This window comes from Orcinus orca, chromosome 11 (genome assembly GCF_937001465.1).
Source record: "Orcinus orca chromosome 11, mOrcOrc1.1, whole genome shotgun sequence".
NCBI lineage: Eukaryota > Metazoa > Chordata > Mammalia > Artiodactyla > Delphinidae > Orcinus > Orcinus orca.
The window spans coordinates 43,416,090-43,436,850 of NC_064569.1; the positions used below are offsets into that span (position 1 = coordinate 43,416,090).

A 20,761-nucleotide genomic window follows, 5' to 3' on the forward strand; every position below is an offset into this window, starting at 1 on the left:
TGGCAGTGGGCTCTCCTCTGAGCTGCCCAGATGGCGGACAGGCCTGGGGCTCCAGGGGCAGCCAGACACACGGGAGGGGGAAGGAGGGCAAGGTGGGGACGCAGCTGGGCCCCGGGCCCCAGTGGCAGCTGCTCACCTCTGTCTGAGGGCCTTGGGCCAGAGAAAATGCCAAGGTCCTTCTCTGCCGATCACAGGGACCTTCTGACTCCTGAGTCACAGGCTGGCACGGGCTGCGGGGTCATTGCCCTCACTCCTGCCAGTGACCCAGGCCTCACGGACACCCTCTGAGACCAAGGGCCATGGGTTTTCCCTTTTGGATGACCTCTTGGGGTCCCAGTCTGCTCCAGTACCCAACCTGAAAGTTCTACTTGTGGTTTGACTCTCTTCCCTCTTGCTGTAGCCAAGATGTGCTCTTCTACATTCTCCAAAAGACAGCGGCTTCCCGGTTGGCGGGGGTGGGGTGGCATTGGGGCTGTGACGGTGTCCCTCCTCAGCCTTCACTTTAAATCTCCCCGAAAAGCAGGATAAGAAGATTTCTCAAGGTCAGCTGGAGAGGGTACAACTCTGCCCTCTTGGGGGTTGCCATCCCTCAGCCACCCTCACAGGTGCTGTGACAGAGGGGACATATGTCACTTCCACCCCAGGGGACGGTGACAACATCTCAGCGCCACAGCCCCACAGAGCTGGGCTCAGCAGGCCTTGACAGAACTGGAAAGGCAGCCTCTCTCCTGGGCCCGGGCCTGGGCCTGGGTCTGGGTTGCATGCGGAGGGGTGGAAGCAGAGCCCGGAGACCCCGCCCACAGAGGGATAGACAGGCTTGACTGCTCTCCCCATCCCCACCCCACCCCCAATATCCAACAGCGTTTCTAGAACAGTGGGAAATTCCTGGGTTATAGAACAATAGAGATTTCCTGGGGTGTTCTTGTCCTCCAATTCTCCTGTGAAAAATTGGAGCTCACAGGGGCTTAGAGACCCTCTTACACACTCTTTGTACAGATGAGAAAACTAGACCCAGAGAAATAAACACAGGCCTTTTAGCATTCAGGTTATTTCCGCTACCCCACGTTTGCCTCCTGAATAGAAGCCCCTGAACCACCACTAAACAGGATACATTAGCCTCCAACTGTAACAGAGCAGATAGAGGTTAGATAACAAGCAGAACTTTCTCAGAATAGTGGATTACAGAGAAGGATGAGAAACAAAATATACGAATGGAGTTCTCCAAAACAGTAGAGTGGGAGCGGGGAGTGATGGAATCAGGAGTTGGGCTGGAATTTTGCAAAAAGGAAATATAGAGAATGGAGGAGACGGCAGCTGGCATGGACCCAGGAGGGGTGTGGGGCTTCCAGGGTTCCTCACTGAGGACCTCCAGCCTCCACCTGTGCCAGGCCTCTGAGTATCTACAGAGTTTAAATTCAGGCCTTACCTCAGCTGATTCTCTGGGCTTATTCCTTGCTCTCCAGGGATGGCTTATCTGGCTGCCAGAGTCATTTGCCTTCTCTAATTTGTGTTTAAATTAAAGTTCCCACAAAACAGGGGCTTAATGTGCTGTTACCAAGAGCTCCCGGGCCCCCTGCCGCTCCGGAAACTGAGGGGGGCTGGAGGGAAGAGGCCGTTGTGCACGCAGAGAAGCTGATCCCACTGGGTGCAGGGACCTGGCGTGGATGACCCAACCGAGTCTGGTCCTTGTTGCTGTCCCCAAAATGGGGACATCTGGGGGCAGGGCAGAGCAAATCATGCTCACAGAGGGCTTGGGAATCAACAGACCTGTCAATGGGCTCCTGGTAGGCGTTCACCCTTTTTCAGGACCTTGGGGAGAAGGCAGGGAAGGCATGCAATGAGAAGAGGGCGGGGGGTAGAACATAAAGAGAAAGCTTAAGGCTCCTTGTTTTTTTTAGCTTATACATCTGGTTTATCTCATTTAGCACGTTTCTGAGACTCACTCATGTCATAGCAGTTACAGTATTTCAATCCTTTAAGGCTCAATTTTTTTAATCACTTACACATAGTGTTACACTGTGTGCCTGCACTTCCTAAGGACCTCATAACCGTAAGATCACTTCACGGCCTCCACAACCCTCTCTGGGAGTGTTGTTTTTATCAGCCCCATTTTTATAGCTGGGGAAACTGAGGCACAGGGAGGTCAAGTAACGCGCCCAAGATCACACAGCTAGTAAGAGGTGGATCCGAGATTCAAATTCTTAGTCTGGCTGCAGATTCCAGTGCTATGCTGACACCTAAGCGGAGATTTGTCTGTTACCCTGCCAAGCCCTTGATCACAAAGTGAGGCTTCTCTTTGATTGACAGAGCAACTGAGGTGGGGTGAAGCTCCTTTCTGCTCCCTCCTTCCCTCTCTGAGCCACAAGCTTCTCACCTGTAAAATGAGGACAGGCACGTGGAGGGATGAAGGAGCTGGGAAGTGTTGTCAGAGGTCACCACAGCGTCGGTCCTCAGTTGTAATATCCTTCCCTTTGGCCCAACAAAAAGCCCTCCTGCACCACCTCTTTTTTTTGTTTTTTTTCACATCTTTATTGGAGTATAATTGCTTTACAATGGTGTGTTAGTTTCTGCTTTATAACAAAGTGAATCAGCTATACATATACATATACCCCCATATCTCCTCCCTCTTGCGGCTCCCTCCCTCCCACCCTCCCTATCCCACCCCTCTAGGGGGTCATAGAGCACGGAGCTGATCTCCCTGACCTGCACCACCTGATTCTGCTTTCCAGGGAGCTACAGGCGGTGATTCCTCATCCTTCAGTGGAAACCGTCCGTAGAGAGTTGTCCCCCATTCCTTGGCCCAAAGCCTCTCTCTTCCAACGGGGAGCCCCTGGAGAAGAGGAGGAATAAAGCTCACCTGGGGACCCAACCTGCCTGCTCCCCCTCCCCCACCTACACCCAGGTGAGCCAGTCAGGGTCCCAACAGCAAACACATGACACCTTCAAAAGGGCTCCACTGAAGAGAGTTTAATGACATGGCCATTTTCAAGGCATAGTTGGAATTAAGGGAACCATTCAGGGTTGATGAGGTACCAAAAGGGTTGAAATGGTGCTGACAAAACTGGGGTCGGGGAGAGCAGCCACCCAGCAAAGCCGGGGCCATTGGGGAACCACAGCCCCTGCCAGGACTGCAGGCAGGCCGGTGGCAGGGAGGCAGGCAGGGGACAGGGAGACAAATACCGTGGCTCCTCTCTCCCCTCCCTGCCAGGACCCGTGCTGGCCAGGCCCGACCACAGATGGGAAGTCGGGAGCCCAGGTGATGCCGTCTGCACAGGGCAGCCTCCAGGGCCAGGGTGGCCCAGAGAACAGAGGAGGCGAACCACATCACCCAGCCCGCTGCACCTGGGATTCCCTTAGGACACTGAGGCCTTAACTCTGCTGCTTTATGGCCACCTTTGTCACTGCCTGCAGCCCAGCAGCGACCCAGCTCAGAAGGAAGATGGGACCCAGGCAGAAAGAAGCTGGAGGGGAGGGGGCTACACTGAACATAGGGAGAGGCCAGGAGGAGGGCAGCTGTGGGGGGTAGTGATGTCAAGTGGCGACACGAGACTACTCAGCACTTGGTACAGATCACTGTAATCTTGCTCCGGCCTCCCCTCTCCAGACTGTAGCCCCTGTGGGGTGGGGATTTTGTCTTGTCCATCCTATACACCTAGCACGGTGCCTCTTAAGTACATAATCAGAACTTACTGAATAAATAAGGGGCTAACCGGTCAATGAACAAGCCTATTCACAGCTCAGGTGCACACCCTGGGCCCCCGTCGGGGAGCACTGTTGAGTGAGGCACACATAACCGTCCCACAGGAGCTTTATTTCAACCATCCAGCACCTCAGATTTTCCATGCCGCCGCCGTTCAGTCACTGGCCGTCCAAGCCCACGTCTGCCTCTGAACTGGTCAGAGGCTGCGCTTTAATGGCCCCCGTTCAAATGTGCAGTGACTTCATTTAGCTCCTCTTGATGAAGGAATCGGGGAAACAGCAAGGGACTTCATTTCTCACAGCAGCCTTCCTGTGAGCTTTCTCCAGAGGAGTCTTCATCCATAGCAAACCGTCTGTGGTATTCCCGGCTGGAGCCCCTGGCAAGAGACGGGAGGCGAGAATGACAGTGCCAAGGAGGCAGCTGAAGGATAGTCACCCTGGGAGCCACAGCTCTGCCTTGCTTTTTCCAATGGGCCATAAAGACTGAGGAGAAGGGGAGGGAGGCAGACAGGAAAACACACTCGACTTCCCAAGTATAGTCACCGCGCCAAGCCCACCTGGCGGGGCGATGACGCACAGACTCCGGGGCTGGGCGGACGGCTTCGTAATCCCTGCCCTGCCATTTGCCGACTGTGTGGCCTTGGGTAAGATGCTTCATGACTATGCCTCAGTTTCCTCATCTTAAAAAACGTACGTGGAGAATACTAATACCTAGTTCGTATGGTGGTGGAAAAGAGATGAGTTAATAGTCATGAAATAGTGAACAGAGGACATGGTCCGTAGTCAGCCCTACATAAATTTCATTACATGAAATTGAGCAGAACACTTGGGTTCTAGTCTCAGAAACTTTTTTTCTGTAATAAGCCCAGCCTTGGATGCATCTTATGTTTGCTCTGAGAAGTGAACAAATGCATGTGAAAATTAAAACATGTTAAAGTTTGTTATTTGTCGTCAAGCTCGTGTACGTGCCTGATTGAGCAGGGGTTGGTGGGGGGTGGCGGGTGGACGCTAAAGGGCTGTCAGTCGTCAGTTTCTAATTATCTGCCTTGCTGAGGTCCCCTTCTTGTCAACATCATCGTCTCTTTGGCTGGTTCAAGCCTTTGCTTGACAACATCCAGGCCTCTTGTGGTCCCTCCCACACAGCATGGGCTGGAAGGATAAGGCTTTTGAAAGCAAAACTGGTCCTTCCCTTCCTACCCACGAGGCAGGTATAGCCAGTGGACACAAGCTTCCAGAGAGGAGCTGGCAACTCCACCTCAGCCCACTTTGCCTTTGGGCAAAGGGAGGAGAGGGGCCGAGCCAGGGCAGGACAGGGGAGGGTGTCCAGCTCCTCTGTGCTGGGGCCTCAGAAAGAAATGTATCTGTCTTTGTCGTGGAGACCTGGGAATAAAAAACAAATCCATCCCAGAGTCCAGTACGAATGTGCTGCCACTTACTGCTACCAACATGATTTCAAACAGTTACTTCATCTCTTTGAGTCAGTTTTTCTCATCCTCAAAATGGGGATAATCATACCTAATTCAAAGAGGGAAAGGGAATTACCCGGCAGTCCAGTGTTTAGGACTTGGTGCTTTCACTGCCGTGGCCCGGGTTCAATCCCTGGTTGGGGAACTAAGATTCTGTGAGCCAAGCGACAAGGCAAAACCAACCAACCAAACAAACAAAAAAACGAGTGAAAATCAGTGAGATATATTACTCCCTTGGTACATGGCTAGTCCAATACTTGGTAGATATTATTAGCTGATGCTTTTTTTGTCCACACACCATCCCCTCTGAGGGATGGAGAGCAGTGCTGCTTTCCAGACTGGAAAAGCCGGTGGCAGCAAAAGTGACTGACAACTCTGCTTTGTTCACATTTTCTTTATGGAGCACATAATAGGTACATCATTTGTTCATTCATTCATTCATTCAGCAAATGTTTGCAGAACTTGCCGTTATTTTGCTCACTTGTGTTTATCTTACTCTCACCACTAAAACTGCAAGGTTCATGAGGGAAGGGGCAGTGTCTCTTGGGTTCCCTGGATGCTTTGTGCCTACTTGCTAGGTGAGCGGAGGGTGGAGCTCAAAGCCCGTCTGCGACACTGAGATGCACCAGGCAAGGAGGTGGGGGGGGGCGGGAGGCCTGCATTCTAGGCTCCATCACACCTCCCACAGACCTTGGAGCCTCCACAGACCTTCCTTCAACTGTGTGATACTGGAGGATCGCTGGAGACCAGACTCAGGGAATCGCTTCCCCAGTGGGAAGACATCCATTCATCTACTCTCTGTCTCTGAAACCCCTGGAGAAGGCTCTGAGTCCCCAACTCTGAGGAGCACAGCAACAAGAAAAGAATGAAGAGAGAATGGAAGGAGCAGCGCCCCCTCAGTAACTTACAGAGGGAGGAAAATTCCAGCTTATTATGTGTAATTAACACAAAAGAAGGCATGTTCCCAAGACCCTGCTTTCATGGATATTGGGTATTCCCATGTATAAGACACATCCATTCTTTTTTTTTTTTGCACAACCAAACGTTTTATTTTGTAATTTATTATTTTATTTAGTAATAATTTCAATTTTTATTGTTATCAATAATTAACAATAAAACAAATATCTTTTTTTATGCCTCCACATGTTTTTTTTTTATTGGAGTATAGTTGATTTACAATGTTGTGTTAGTTGTGTTAGTTTCAGGTATACAGCAAAGTGATTAGGTTACATATATACACATACAAATATATGTATATATACATATACATACTTTTTCAGATTCTTTTACATTAGAAGTTATTACAAGATATTGAATATAGTTCCCTGTGCTATACAGTAGGACTTTGTTGTTTATTTTATACATAGTGTATATCTGCTAATCCCAAACCCCTAATTATCCCCTCCCCTTTTCCCTTCGGTAACCATAAATTTGTTTTCTGTCTGTGAATCCGTTTGTTTTGTAAATAAGTTCATTTGGGGGCTTCCCTGGTGGCGCAGTGGTTGAGAGTCCGCCTGCCGATGCAGGGGATGCGGGTTCGTGCCCCGGTCCGGGAAGATCCCACATGCCGCAGAGCGGCTGGGCCCGTGAGCCATGGCCGCTGAGCCTGTGCGTCCGGAGCCTGTGCTCCGCAACGGGAGAGGCCACAGCAGTGAGAGGCCCGCGTACCACAAAAGAAAAAAAAAAAGTTCATTTGTATTAGATTTCACATATAAGCAATATCATATGATATTTGTCTTTCTTTGACTTACTTAGTGTGATAATTTCTAGGTCCATCCATGTTACTGTAAATGGCATTATTTCATTCTTTTCTATGGCTGAGTAATATTCATACAAGCACACACACACACACACACACACACACACACACACACCCCACATCTTCTTTATCCATTCATCTAAGACACATCCATTCTTGCCCACAGACCTCATTCTATGTGATCCAGGCTGTCTAGAGACATAAGAGTTAGGGGAGAATCATAATATCCCAAAGGTAAAAAGAACCCGAACATCCATCAGTGGAAGAGTGGGTAAACAAAAGTACAATGGAATATTATTCAACCACAAAAAAGAATGAAGCGGGCTTCCCTGGTGGCGTAGTGGTTGAGAGTCCGCCTGCCGATGCTGGGGACACGGGTTCGTGCCCCGGTCCGGGAAGATCCCACATGCCGCGGAGCGGCTGGGCCCGTGAGCCATGGCCGCTGAGCCTGCGCGTCCGGAGCCTGTGCTCCGCAACGGGAGAGGCCACAACAGTGAGAGGCCCGCGTACCGCAAAAAAAAAAAAAAAAATGAAGCACTGATACATACTACAACACGGATGAACCTTGAAAATATTATGCTAAGTGAAAGCCAGCCACAAAAGACCACACAGTATATGATTCCCTTGATGTGAAAGTCCAGAAGAGAGAAATCTATAGGAATAGAGCGCAGATCAGTGTTTGCTTAGGGCCGGCAAGGGTATGGAGGAGTAAAAGGGGGTGGTAACTAAAGGCTATAAGATTTCTTTCAGGGGTGATGAAAATGTTCCAAAATGGACTGTGGTGATAGTTGCACATATCTGTGACTATACTGAAACCACTGAATGGTACACTTCAGTGGTGAATTGTACAGTATGTGAATTATATCTCAAGAAACTTGTTTTTAAAAAGAGAGAGAGAGAGAGAGAGAGAAACGGAGACGGAGCAGTTGAGACGGAGCAGGAAGACCAAACAAAGCCCAGGCACAGTCTGTCCTGGCTGCCCCCCAAGCCAAAGCCTGCAAGTCACACAGGCAGTGTTAGGGTAGCCCCCAAGCCATGACTCAGGAAGATAAATTGGCCCCAGAGGTATGGGGCTGGGTCCCTTCTCCCCTGACAGCTCCCTCTCTGTGTTTTTTCTGGCATGAGAAACATTCTGTCTTCTTGTATAAATAGGGGAAATTTATGACAGTTTTCCCCCTTCTCCTCCCTGGTGGGCTACTAGGAAGGGGCTGGATGGGGGGAGGAGGGAGATACAAATGTGGAAAGACTAGAGGGAGGCAGGGAGCTAGGCTCTGGCCCCAGCTCTGCTTTGCATATTTGACCATCTGGGTGAGGAGGCGGCTGGAGCAAAGGTGCAGCCCGGTAGTTTCCAGGCCCAGGGAGGCGGGTCTCCAAGGCAGACATCCAACTGGAGGGACCCAGGGGAAATCAGGGAAACATGGCCTGGCTATTCCAGAGCTTTTTTGGAGGAGACACAGGCCCCCTGCCTGGTTTGGGTTCTTTCTGTCCTTGCGATTTGTTGAGGCAGCTGATATGGTGGTTAGAGAACCCCATATGGGATTCAGAAAGTGACAGAAAAACTAAGTGTGTGACCTTAAGCAAGTCACTGCCTCTCTCTGGGCCTTGGCTGTAATTTAAAAAACAGGGGAGGGGATTGAACTTTCAAACTGGTTTTAACCACAGGGTCCTTTCTTCAAATAAAACCTTATGTAGCAACCCAACATCTAACATGAGTGTCCTGCTGAGGTCCTTAGGTTGAAGTGAGGGTGGGGATGGGAGATACCCAGGCCCCTGCGGTGACATGAAGGGACTTGGCCAAGCATAGGATGATCTCCAAGTTCCCCTTCATCTCTGTCCTCAGGTGGGAAGGTATATTAGGAAGGATGATAGCAAAACTGCTATTAAAAAAAGGGCCCCAGGCTTCCCTGGTGGCACAGTGGTTGAGAGTCCGCCTGCCGATGCAGGGGACACGGGTTCGTGCCCCGGTCCGGGAAGATCCCACATGCCGCGGAGCAGCTGGGCCCGTGAGCCATGGCCGCTGAGCCTGCGCGTCCGGAGCCTGTGCTCCGCAACGGGAGAGGCCACATGTATCGCAAAAAAAAAAAAAAAAAAAGGTCCCCAAACACAGCCACATATAGAAAACAAGGTTATTTGTCACACAACGGTCTGGAAGGGAGCAGTCCCAGACAGCAGGTGGCTCTGTTCCACCTGGTCCATCAGGAACTTGGGTTCCTGTTCTACTCTTGCTCTGCCCTCTCTTAGGGATTTCTCCTCAACTGCATGGTCAAAGCTCAGTCTCAGGCACATCCGGTCCAGCTCATGAAAAGGAGAACTTACCCAATGTCTCAAGGCTCTGATGACATTACTCGGCTCACACTCCCCTCTGGCCACACCTGGCAGCCGGGAGATGGATTGTCCAGCTCGGAGGTTCTCTACCCTCACAGAACAAGGAGAGAAGGATTAAGTGGACAACTATAGCAGTTTTAATCCAGGGCTCAAACCCCCCAGCCGAGCCGCCCTCTTCTTCTTCTCCTCCCAGAGGAGGAGAACTAGAGTCCACAGTTCAGAAAACAGTGATTCCCAATGAGGTCCCACCATCCACCCCGAGATCAGAGCCCCAGGAAAGCGATAGCAGGCTTCCTCCAGAGAGACTACCCTTCTATCCACTTTCTTCACAAGGATGTGAGAAAAGTTTCTGTTGCCACTGCCCCCCTGCCACTCTCTCTCTCAGTCGCACCTCATTCTCTAACCCCTGTTCCCAGTCACTAGGCGTGACCACAAATAAGGGGGAGCAGGACGGCCAGAACTATAGGAAGGGAAGGTGAGACCGGGCTGGAGAGCTGTGCCTTGCAGGCAGCCCAACTACCAGATGTGTGACCTGAAGTGGGGATTAAGCTCTCAGAGCCTCAACTGACTCTTCTGGATATAAGAATGAGACGCTCCCTTGCAAGAGTTGCAGCTCCCCTCTGCCCTCCCCCGACAGCTCCAGCGGGATCAGATGAATTTCACCTAAAAAGACCATCAGCCAGTCCCCAGTCAGGCCCCCGCTGCACCTGGATCTCACGGCCCCGCCCACCCCAGGAGGCACGGCAGCGGCTGTGCCGGAATCAGAAATAAAACCCTCCTCTTCCTCCTCCCCCGCCCCCACTTCCCATCACTCATCTGGGAATCCAGGGCGAAGAAGGGAGCTAAAGTGCAGAGGGTTCATTTAATATTAACAAATTGAAATGAATTCTTTGAATGCCAATTAACTTGGAGCAGCCCCTTATTAATAGTAATTTAGATTCATACTTGGGAGAAGCGGGTACGGGGGCTGGGCCGAATGTGCCCAGAATGTCAATGTGACGACGGAGCTGGGGACCAAGCGGGGAGGAGCCGTGGCAGTGTTACTTCTGCCGAGTTCGGCTGTTTCCCTCGGAGGAACGGACAAAGTCAGCAGAGGCGGATCTTTGGGAAACAGATTTCTCTCATCATTTGAGTTTTGTACCTGCGATGAATCTGAATGGGCTGAAACCACATCACACCATTTTGATGATTTACTTCACAGTGTCGCTAGAATGTCCTCAGAGCTGGGGTTTACCGCAAACTCTCCTAAACCGGATCCCACTGACCCAAAGTGATCTAGTCCCTAGGCCAGCTCTCTCTCCTTCTTTGTGTCCGTTCAAAGCCAGAGCTGGAGATCAAAATGTGGTCCCCCAACCCCTGCCACCTCCACCTTAATCAGAAATGAAAGAGGGGACTAAACATTGTGTCTCGCTTCTGGGAATCCTCTCCCAGGAGGCAAGGGTCCCAACAGGCTGACCCCGAGCCAGCAGCTTACATTTAAAGGAGCAAAAAATATCTGCTGGTACTTTTCTTAGAATTCAGGGACAAGATGAGAACTAAAAATTCAACTCTGTATACCAAAGACTTCCCCAGAATAGAGCCAAGGAGAAAGAGCTTGGTCCCAAACTAAAAAGTCAAACAGATATTCTGCTTTCCCTGAATTTGCTGGCTTGGGGAGTTGGACTAGAGGTGCCCAGAACCAGAACCTTGAGTGTAAGCTGTGACCCAAGTAGGACATTTTCTTCTTCCCAGGCGTCCCACCTAGCCTGGATGGGTGAATCGAATTTGAAGCTGGGAACTGTGGAAACTAGGGGTGGGAGGTCTGAGATGGAGGATGCAGGAGGGCAAAGGGGGCTGAACAAGGCTAAGGAAATGTACAAAATGGTGAAGTTTATAAAATTAAAACTTTAAAGATGGTTTAACATACACAAAAGATTAAATTTAAAGAACAGGTCAGGTTTTAAAAGGAGGTAAAATACATCAAAATTGAAAGATTAACATCAACAAAAATTGAAGACAATGTATACAACACTTCAATTGTTCTTTAAAATAGGAGGGATCGAATGAGTCAAAAGAGACCTCATTCACACTCCCATAGTTTCCCAAACAACAAATTCATTTACAAAACAAAAAGAGAAATCAACACAAAACTAAGGCTTGGTCCACACCAGGAGAAAAAACAAAATCGTGTCGATTCAGTAACAGCTGAACAACTAGTGACGGAGGAAAAAAACAAACGAATAAACTTGAAATATGTTAACTTATTATTTGTAAATATTGAAATTGGAAGATGGGATGGAGAAAGGCACAAACTTAACATCATCAGAAAAGTGAAACTTGCAAAAACATAGGGTGTAACTCATCTGCAAACTCTCCTTAAGTAGAATGCTCCTCTCCAAAAGAACAGAATATAAAATTGATCCCAAAAGTACCACTAACCCTCCAAGTAAAGTATATTAATCTGAACTTAATCTTTCCACAAATCTGAAATTATACGAAAAAATACAAAAGGATTATATTTTTTCAACTAAGAGAAAAACAAAACCGGATTTAAATTGTCTAATGGGGCAAGAAGAGGGACATTTTTTGCAGGTGCCAGAAAGGATGGGGCTGGGGGTGTTTGAGGGATGGAGGACCCGCTTACCTTGCTCTGGAGCAGCGGCTGCCGGACAGAAGTGGGTGCGGGACTCTGCGAGTGCATGCGTGTTGGGGGAAAGGAGGATTCGGGGATCCCGCTGCCCTGAACGAATGAGGAGGGTGGAAGGACTGGGGGTCACCCATTTCCCCACCTCCGCCCGCCTCCCTCCCTCCGGTACCCAGGCCTAGAGAGCTACTGAAAGTTACAAATTGCTTCCATTATTAGCTCATCCCGGGCGGCCTGGTCATTGGCCAACCCCGGACCACGTGGTCCCTCGTACCAATCGATCGAATTTCTAGTTGTAATTCTCTGTATGTCCCTTGGCTCTGGGCAGGGAAGCGGGGGCGGGGAGCAGTGGCGCGGGCGCTGGGGAGGGGCTAAGGAGAGGGGTCACTTCGTCCCCTCACCCTCCCTCTCTGCCTAGTCCGGGCCGTGAGTGTCGCCCCAGAACGGGTTGAGGGAATGTTGTGGGTTGGGACACACCCGGGAGGGCGCAAACTGGAGGAAGCGAGAGACGTCGCCAGGCACCCAGGGTCCTCTCCTTCCAGTTCCCCGAGCCTGCCCGGTCCCGCTGGCTTCTCCCTCTATAGCGCCCAATCTGCCCCGGGCAGTCCCGGGCTGGCAGCCTGACCCAGTACCCCGGGCGCCTGAGTGTCATGCCTCCGGATCACTGCTTGGGCCCCCACCTTGGGGAAGATGCACGCGAGTACCGCTTCCCCGGGGCTCGCTCTGAATCAGGCGCCTGCGCTCTCAGGGGCGCCCACCCTACCCCGACGGCCGAGTTTGCGCACCTCCTGAGACAGTTTGAGAGAAGGACAAACTTTTGAGTGGATAAAAATCAAGAGGAACCCGTCTGGAGCAGGTGAGCTGGGTCCGGGAGGGGTGCGCTGTAGCCTGAAAGCAATCTGCCTTTCCCCATCTCTGTCTCTCCTTACTCCATCCCGGCTCCCCTGCTGGCAGATACTAATCCCCACTGATCAGAGGAGTGGGACCAGAGCAGCTTTCCTCCCCCGAGTTTGGGGACTAAGGTGGCAGCTGGCAGAGGGACGAGGAGTGTTGCTTCTGAAACTAGAGAGGATGGGAGAAACTGGGGGCCTAGAGACCCATAGCGTCTGAGGGTGATCACTTCTTTCCCCAAACGCAACTTGCGGGAACTTCAGAAAAGTTTATCGAAGAGAGACGGAGAAGGGAGCAGAGTTGGGGTTCTGAGGTTTAAAGTGAGGGGGAGGGCCCCCTGCTTCTTATACTAAAGGAAGGATGAGTTTGTTTCCCAATCAGGGCTGATTACGGATGTAGGAAAAACCCGGGCACGTCCCAAACCTGCGCATCCAGCAAGCTCTTAGAGACGCTTGGAGATCCCCAAAGGGCTTTCCCAGGAAAGCGAGAGACGTACTAGCCGAAAATAGTAGTTTTCGACTCTGCCGCGGTGGGGGCGGGGTATCGCCCCAGAGCCTCAGCCCGGGACCTCCTGGGGCCCCTGCTGCCCCGGGACCTTTTGCTGATTTTAAGTTAGGAGTGACATGAATTTCTTCTTCTTTTTCTTCTCCTTTTAATTCCAATTTGACTCAGAGACCCATTGCCCTAAGATGGAATCCCGGGAGGGCTCCTCCCCGGCCCCAGCGCAACCACCTTCCAACTTTCTGCAGCTCCCGCAGTAGGGCCAGGAAAAGAGCCCCCTACCCCCTTCCCGGGTCTGGCATTGCCCCCCGCCCCCGTCCCAAGAGAAGTCCCGGGAGGAAGGGATGGAGGAGGCTCTTCAAAAGGGAGTCAAAGAGGGTTGGTTCAGAGGGCGCGACTGAACTTGGGGACCCCGGGTGGAGAGTTGCGGGAGTGGGCAGTCCAAGGCGGGGACGGGGGCTGGCCTGCGGAGTCTGGGAAAGCGGGCGAGGGCCGAGGCCGCGGCAGGTGCACTGGCAGGGCCAAGGGAACTCTGGAGCCCCGGAAAGGGAGGCCCAGCCTGGGCGGAGGGTCTCCGTGGAGCCTGAGGTTTGCAGGTCTGGCCTGAGGAGCCAGGCAGGAGGCGGCTGCAGCATTTGGACGGCTTCTTGGAAAGGGCCGGGAGGGACTGTGGATCCAGGAGAGAAAATTCCCATGTCGAGCAAGTGGTGTCTCTGGCCTCTACTTGGCCCACATCTTTTGGTCAAGAGCGGCCAATCCTCCCAGGCCTTTGTTTCCACTGCGCCTGAGGTTTTGCTGTGAGTAATCCAGGGGCTGCCCCGGCCCTGCTCCCGAGGGAGCCCTGGAACTAGGCCCGCCTAGCTGAGAGGTCCAGGAGGGCCGCAGGGGGCACTGCCTAGGGACTCGGAGGTCTCCAGGGCGGGGGCCTCGGCAGGGATGTGTCGAGGGGCAGATGTAAAGGCAACTGATACTCAAATATAAGCCCTTTTCTTTCCTCCCATCCCGAGGCCCTGCGCACCTCTCCAGCCCAGAGGAGTTGGATGGAAGGTCTCATCCTGCCCAATCCCAAAATTAACGTGGGAGCCGACTGGGGTTTCTTTTGCAGGCTGCCCCCAGCTCTGGGTGCACTAAGAGAAGGTGCCTGGTTCTGGACTTTGCCTCCTCCCTCTTTGATGAATCCAGTCCGTCTTGCCCCTTCCTCCCCAACACCACGCACACACAGTCTGTGGAGCTGTCTCTCTTTTCCTCTTTTCCTCTCTTCCCCTTTCTCTTTTACTAGGATTGATGGAGTGACAACAGTTTGGCAGGTGTCCCCTAAGCCTGTAGTGGGGAGCTGTGGACCTAGCCCTGACTTCTCAGCTAGCAGGGAACAGCCCCATTCCTGGGCCCTTGAAATTGAACCCCACATTGAGGGAAGTTGAGAAGGAATGGCACGAAGGGTGGCTAGGCCGGCACAGGACGGAAGCCCCACCCTGGGGAGGGGGCACTTTTATGCCTTATGCTTGTTGCAGAGAGAGGATTTAGACACAATGGAAGATGGAAAGGAGGTCGAGGAAACAGCACAAAGGACTGGAAAAGTTGAGAACAACAAAGAGAAACGACTGGTGAGGGAAGAGAAAATTCGAGAAAGCCCCAATACTGGGGGCAGCGGAGGGAACTCGGGAGAGAGCAGGGGAGGGAGATGAAAGGAAGGAATGCTGATAAAGGACAGAATGAAGCAAGATTAGTTTGTTGTATGAGAGAAGGAAAGAGAAAGAAGGAAAGAAAGGAGAAATGAAAGAAGGAAAGAAAGGAGAAATGAAAGAGAAAGAAGGAAAGAAAGGAGAAATGAAAGGAAAGAAAGGAGAAATGAAAGAGAAAGAAGGAAAGAAAGGAGAAATGAGAGAAAGAAGGAAAGAAAGGAGAAATAAGAGAAAGAAGGAAAGAAAGGAAGGAAGGAAAAGAAAAGCAAATGAATGAAAGGAGCTAGAAAGTAAAAGAAAAGGGAAGGAAAAGAAAGAAGTTTTAAAAAAAATAAAAGAGAAATGAATGGGAGAAAGAGAGACGGGTAGGAAAGGAGGAAAGCTAGGAAAGAAGGAAAGAAGGAAGAGAGGAGAAAAAAGTGGAGGGAGGGCAGGAAGAAGGCAAACGAAGGAAGGAAAAATGAGAAATATACAGAGAGAAAGGAAAGAAGGGGGAACTGGGTTAACAGAAAGGGGGTCTAGACGGGAGGAACAGCGGCAGGAAAGGCGCGGAGAGGAGGGTGAGCGGGGAGAGGCCCAGTGGGGCTGAGGCGGGGGCTCCCAGGTATCCTGGCTGCCGTGACCCTGACCTCCCAGGTTCCAGTGCCCACCCCAGGCAGGCTGCAGGCCGGCGCCACAGGAGGGGTGGAGGCGGAGGCCAGCCTCTTGCGACTCACTTCTCTCCGAAGTAGCTGACAGAGCTGGAGGAGTTCGTCGTGCAGCCGCACCTGCCTGGGGCTGGCCTTGAGGCTCTGCAGGTCAATATCTGGCTCCCAAAGCAGTGCTGGAAGCAGAAGAAGCAGTTTCGAGAGGGGTGAGTCACGGACCCACCCTGGCTCTGTCTCCTGACCTGCTCCTCTGTCTGCAGCCTGGGCTGCTTTGTTCTGCCATGCTCTGGCTCTGTGACCTTGGGCCTCAGTTTGTTCTCTGTGTCAAATGAACCCTTTGCACTGGAGGGTTCTTCTGGCACTTTGGTTAGCCTGCCTGTGTGTGTGCAGGTGAGAGAGGGGTGATGATAAGGCCCGGTGCGTTCTGGGAAGGACATCTTCATTTTCTTCCTTGGTGAGAAGAAAAATCTTCCTCCTTTGCCGTACTTATCTCCATCCCTGCCCCAGAAAGCTACCTTCCAGGGCAAGGGATTTCTCTATGCCAGAAGGGGTTGGATTAATCTATAAAGAGCTTGGTGTGAGGTTTATAGATGCTGGAGGAACCAAAGAAAGCATCGCACGCTGAAAGAGAACGAGGACATGCCTTCCTGGGGCAAGCGGACTTTCGGTCTGCAGTGTATTTCACAGAACTCACACACACACAGAGATTAATTGGCAAAATGACTTCAGATTCAGCCTCTAGAGGAGGTTGACCTGGGGTGGTTGTGTGTCTGCAGCCTCTTGGGCCTGTGCTCCCCCATCCTGTCCATGTGCTCCAGCGGCAACCACCCAGTTAAAGCCAATTAGATAGCTCCTTTGTTTCCCCAAAGTGGGATGGGGCAGGTCGCTAAGGTCAGCACATCTTCCAAGGGCAGCATAAGCCTTGAGGATTCAACCCTCAAACCACGGGCCAACTTTAGCATCGCTCTGTTAGCTTTCCTCCCCATTCTCAAGCTCCTTTCCTTCTTTTATCTCTCTCCACATCCCCCCACCCACTTGCTCCCTTCCTTCCTTCTTCCTGTTTTTCCTTTTCTTTCTCTCTCCCTCTTCATCTAGTCCAGGCTGGGGCTCTTGTACTGTCTTCGTACTCAGAGGCTTTGCTCTGAGACCTTCAGACAAGGTAACATGTGCCCTGACCTCAGGAGTTCATTACCTGGATGCAAATATTAGGAACGGAAGATGAGAGGCAAAATGGGGAGGAAGCTTTGCTGATCAACTGCGGGATGAAGCGACACACTTTCTGTATCAATCATGATTACTGCCCTCACGTCCCCGTGGCTTGCCCCAGAAAATCCTTCCCCACCTCACCCATCTGCAGGCCACAGTCGGCCTGCCCCTGCCCATAGGGGTGGAGTTGCTGGTGCCCCCAAGGCTGTTGCTCTCCCGGGGTGAGTGAGGGCCTGCAGGAGCTCACCTTGGTGCAGGTGGGATGACGTCAGTGAAACCAGGTCAAAGCCTCAAACTATTAAATAAGCAAAGCCTGTTTCCCTATTCCCGATGCATTTAGGGGTCCTCTTTCCCTTGAATGGAGAAGCTGGTCGATTCTGGCTCTTGGCCGTCTCTCCAAGGAATGCCTCTGATTAGCTGGGCCTGCCGCCGCCATCCACCTCTGCTCGGCAAAGAAGGGAGGCCTCTTATTCCAGGCCTTGGTGGAGGGGTTCCAGACTGTCTGCCCAGAGCAGCCTCCTTGACCCCAGCCTGGCCCCGCTGGGAAGGAGGGAACCCAATTCACTTCGCAGGATCCGGAATCTTGAATCTCCACGGGCAGAGCCAACAGCTGCGACTGCATCCTCGAGCCTGAGCCTGACGCTGGAAGCAGCTTCTGTCTTTGGGGGTTCTCCTTGCTGCCTCGGTCTCTGCTCTGTTCGGCTCGCTATTGTGTTTTTCTCTCTCCTTTAGGGGCTTTGGGGGACAGGGAAAGGCAATGTTTCTCCTCGGGCCCCTGATCCTTCCGCACGCCCCCGCCAAACCTTAAAGCCGCCGACGGTAACGAGCTGCGGCTTCTGGCCCTGCTCACAAGCTACTCACTCAAAGCAAATTCACATTCTCTTCTGGGCACGAGGGAGGACAGATGCTCCTTCCTCGGTCCTCCCTTGCTCATTGATCCATTTTAAGGGCATTTGGGGGTCAAAATTGAGACCGGATGGCTTCTGTTGGTATAAAATTAGCATTTTTTATCACGCCAAAGGCCCAGATTTCTCAAGTCAAGGAATAGGAGGGCTTCACCCAGACCCACACCTCTTCTCTGGCCTTCCCTGATGATAAAGGTTTGTTGAGGCGGAGGAAGAGAAGGGAAATGAGTAGTTTGTTCTGTCGAGAAATCAGTCAGTAGCTGCAGCTGTTCCTGCCACTGCTATTTATTTAGTACCTACTATGTGCGAAGCCTTGTCCCTACCTCTGTTTCTCATGACGGTCAGTCATGAGATCCTTGCCACTGTGAGGCTTTAGTGCATGTGGACAAATACATAAATAAATGAACTGATGGAAAAGAAAGTTTGGATTTTGATTGCCGCCTTCCATATGCTCTGTCTCCGAGCCCGTGCTTTCCCAACTCCGGCTACCCAGACCCAGCCGGTTGGAAAATAGGACGGCCCCAGGGCTCATTTGTCTCCCCCACTGGAAGACTGTTAGAAAGGGAGCAAGAGTTGTGCAGTGGGAACGGCAGACACGAAAGCCCTGAAATAAAGGGGTTGGGGTGGTGGTCAGAGGGGTCCCCCAGAGGTATCTTCCCATCTTTGAGGTGTGCATTGTCGGTGAGGGGAGATATGTTTCTCTGGGTGTCTGAGCAGGTCTGCAGGTTTGCCTTGGTGTAATCACATGCCTGAAGGGGACAGCAGGGTGTGCATGTGCAAGTGAGCTGAGGGGGGCTGGACAAGTGTTTCAGCACCAGGCTTGTGTGCACTGGGCCCAGACGCCTGCACTGGAGCAGGTGCATGGGCGGGGGAGGTGCACAGATCCGAACATATCTCCGCATACATGACTCTCTGTGTATTCGAGAGCGTGTGTACCCGCTGAATTATTATAAAATTACACTGACCCTTACAGCAAATCCATAGCGGCCCGGCCTTTCTCCCCCCGACCTCTCGACCTCTGGGGTGCCTGAGGAAAGAGCTGACCGGGTCACCGCCTCCCCCAGTCAATGAGTCTCTCTCCATTAGCATGAAACATGAATCTACTGGCAGCTTGACAAATTATAACTAGCAGCCAGAGTTTTGCCAACTGGCTGGCTTGGGCACTGTCTATTTATCACTGAAAATGGTAAATCATAAGAATCCAGATGACTTAATTATTCAAATCCACCCAGACCCAGAGAAGCTGCAGTCCCGTCAATCTCAGCCCTGGGCTCAGGGCGAGGGCAGGGGGAGAAGGCTGATTGCTTGGGAGCTGGGAGACTCGGGTTCCAGCTCCTCTGCCCTGCCCGGCAAGGGGGGGCTTTCTCTGCCACCCATTCCCCTCCCTGCCTTCCTGCCCACCTTCCCGGGCAGAAGCCTGGCCGATTGTTTTCGCTGCTGACCCTCCCGAGGCTCTCCCCTCCCCGCCTCCTGCTGCCTGGTCCCCAGGCTCCTGCAGTGTTTCTCTGCCTCTCTTTGTGTGGGTCTGTTAGCTTGCTCTCTCTGTTTCAGTGCCTTCATTTTTATTTCTTCTCTTTCTCCTATTCTCTTCACCATTTCTTTCCCTCCCCGCTCCCTACGGATGGATGCTGACCCACAGGCTCACACACACACACACACACACACACACACACACACACACACACACACACACACACACACACACACACACACACACGACCTCTCTGATGGAGGTTTGCCTGTACCCCCGGCTCCTTTGTTCTCCGTGGCCCGGAAGTGCCCAGCTCAGGATCTCCACGCACCCTCCTTAACCCAGCGCCCTGAGTCGTGGAAGGTCTGAACCCTCTCGACCTGGGAGCCACATGGAAGCACAAATGTCAATGGATGATCTGGGCTTGTTCTGCCTTTCACCCACCGCGGCATGTACACAACTTTCCTTTCCCTTTCTTCTGTGCAGTTCTGCACGGCTTGGGCAGTCAGAGATGTGCCCCAGCAGGAGGCAGGCCTGTGTCCCAACGAGGCCCACCTCAGGCTGTCCCCTTGCTCCCAGAGTGGAACCACCACAAGCCCTAAGGGAGGGATCCCTCCATGTGAGTTTTCCCCAAAGGAGAAGGAAATCTGCTTACAGAACAAATCCTAGACCCAGAGGTCTGCACACCGAGCTTCTGGGGGCTCTTTGATCTCTGGGTCCTTTTATCTTTGTGTCCCTCACAACCCAGTGTAAATATGCACTCCTATTTCTTCCAGTCCTGGGCCCCAAGGGAAGTCTGTGTTCTCCCGGCCAGTGAGGGGTGGTGCTGGGTGGATCCAACGTGCCCTAACGCTGGGGTTCGCTCATGAGAGAGGAGGTGGTGGACGGCGGGGAGGGTCCCCAGAGCTCCCCTCTTTGAATGGTGTCCTGGCTTGTTCTTCGGGGGGGCTTGTTCCACCCACGAGGACCCCAGAGCCCCGTCCCCAGAGGCTCCTCGGAGCACACTCCTGTGTCTGCAGACGCTTGTCAGTTAGGCTCTGAGTGGCTAGGTCAGCGCGCGTGACTGCACACTTTCGGGAGTCCTTGTGCCAGGACAACAAGTGACAATGTCCCCACCAACAGGGCACCTGAGGAAACAGTCCCCTCACTCCCCGCAATTCCATTTCAAGGCCTCTGAGCAACGTTGTTGTCAATAGAAATTGGCCTTGCCCTATCACAGAGCTCTGGAGAAGGAGCTGCTGTTTCTGCTACTGAAAATGAGTAAGTTCTTCCTTGAGTCTAGCCTTCTCTTCCTTCTGGGTTGGAGGATGGAGATGATCAGGAATCTTGGGCCGGGACTCCCCACCCTCCAAGAGAACATTTATGACCTGCAGGGGACCCTTCTACACCCAGGCTCATCCCCACTGCTAAACCGCCACATCCTCCTCCTTCCTTCCTCCCCACCTTTCGAATCCAGCTTGTTACTTGACGACGAGGGCAGCGTCCACGGGTGAGGCAGGAGGGGAGAGGATCGAGATTCAAAAGCAGGCCAGCAGCTGGGCGGCAGGGAAATCAATAAGGGAGATAGATTAAAGACAGGTTTCTCT

At 52.2% G+C, this 20,761-nt stretch overlaps 1 long non-coding RNA gene across 4 annotated transcripts in view; it reads right to left on the reverse strand.

Moving 5' to 3' along the window:
• Nucleotides 1-2,676: 2,676 nt before the first annotated feature.
• Nucleotides 2,677-20,761, reverse strand: part of LOC117202976 (uncharacterized) — a 31,777-nt gene continuing 13,692 nt past the window's right edge. Inside the window, exons 3-6 of one of the 4 annotated variants that reach the window (XR_007470123.1) lie at nt 20,619-20,710; nt 9,241-9,335; nt 3,830-4,076; nt 2,677-2,830 (exon numbers count right to left, since the gene is read on the reverse strand). This is a non-coding gene — a long non-coding RNA (uncharacterized LOC117202976). Of the gene's footprint in view, nt 2,831-3,829; nt 4,077-4,103; nt 9,336-15,145; nt 20,711-20,761 lie in introns of those variants that run through there. The other 3 variants (XR_007470124.1, XR_004485511.2, XR_007470122.1) reach the window with 3 other exon arrangements.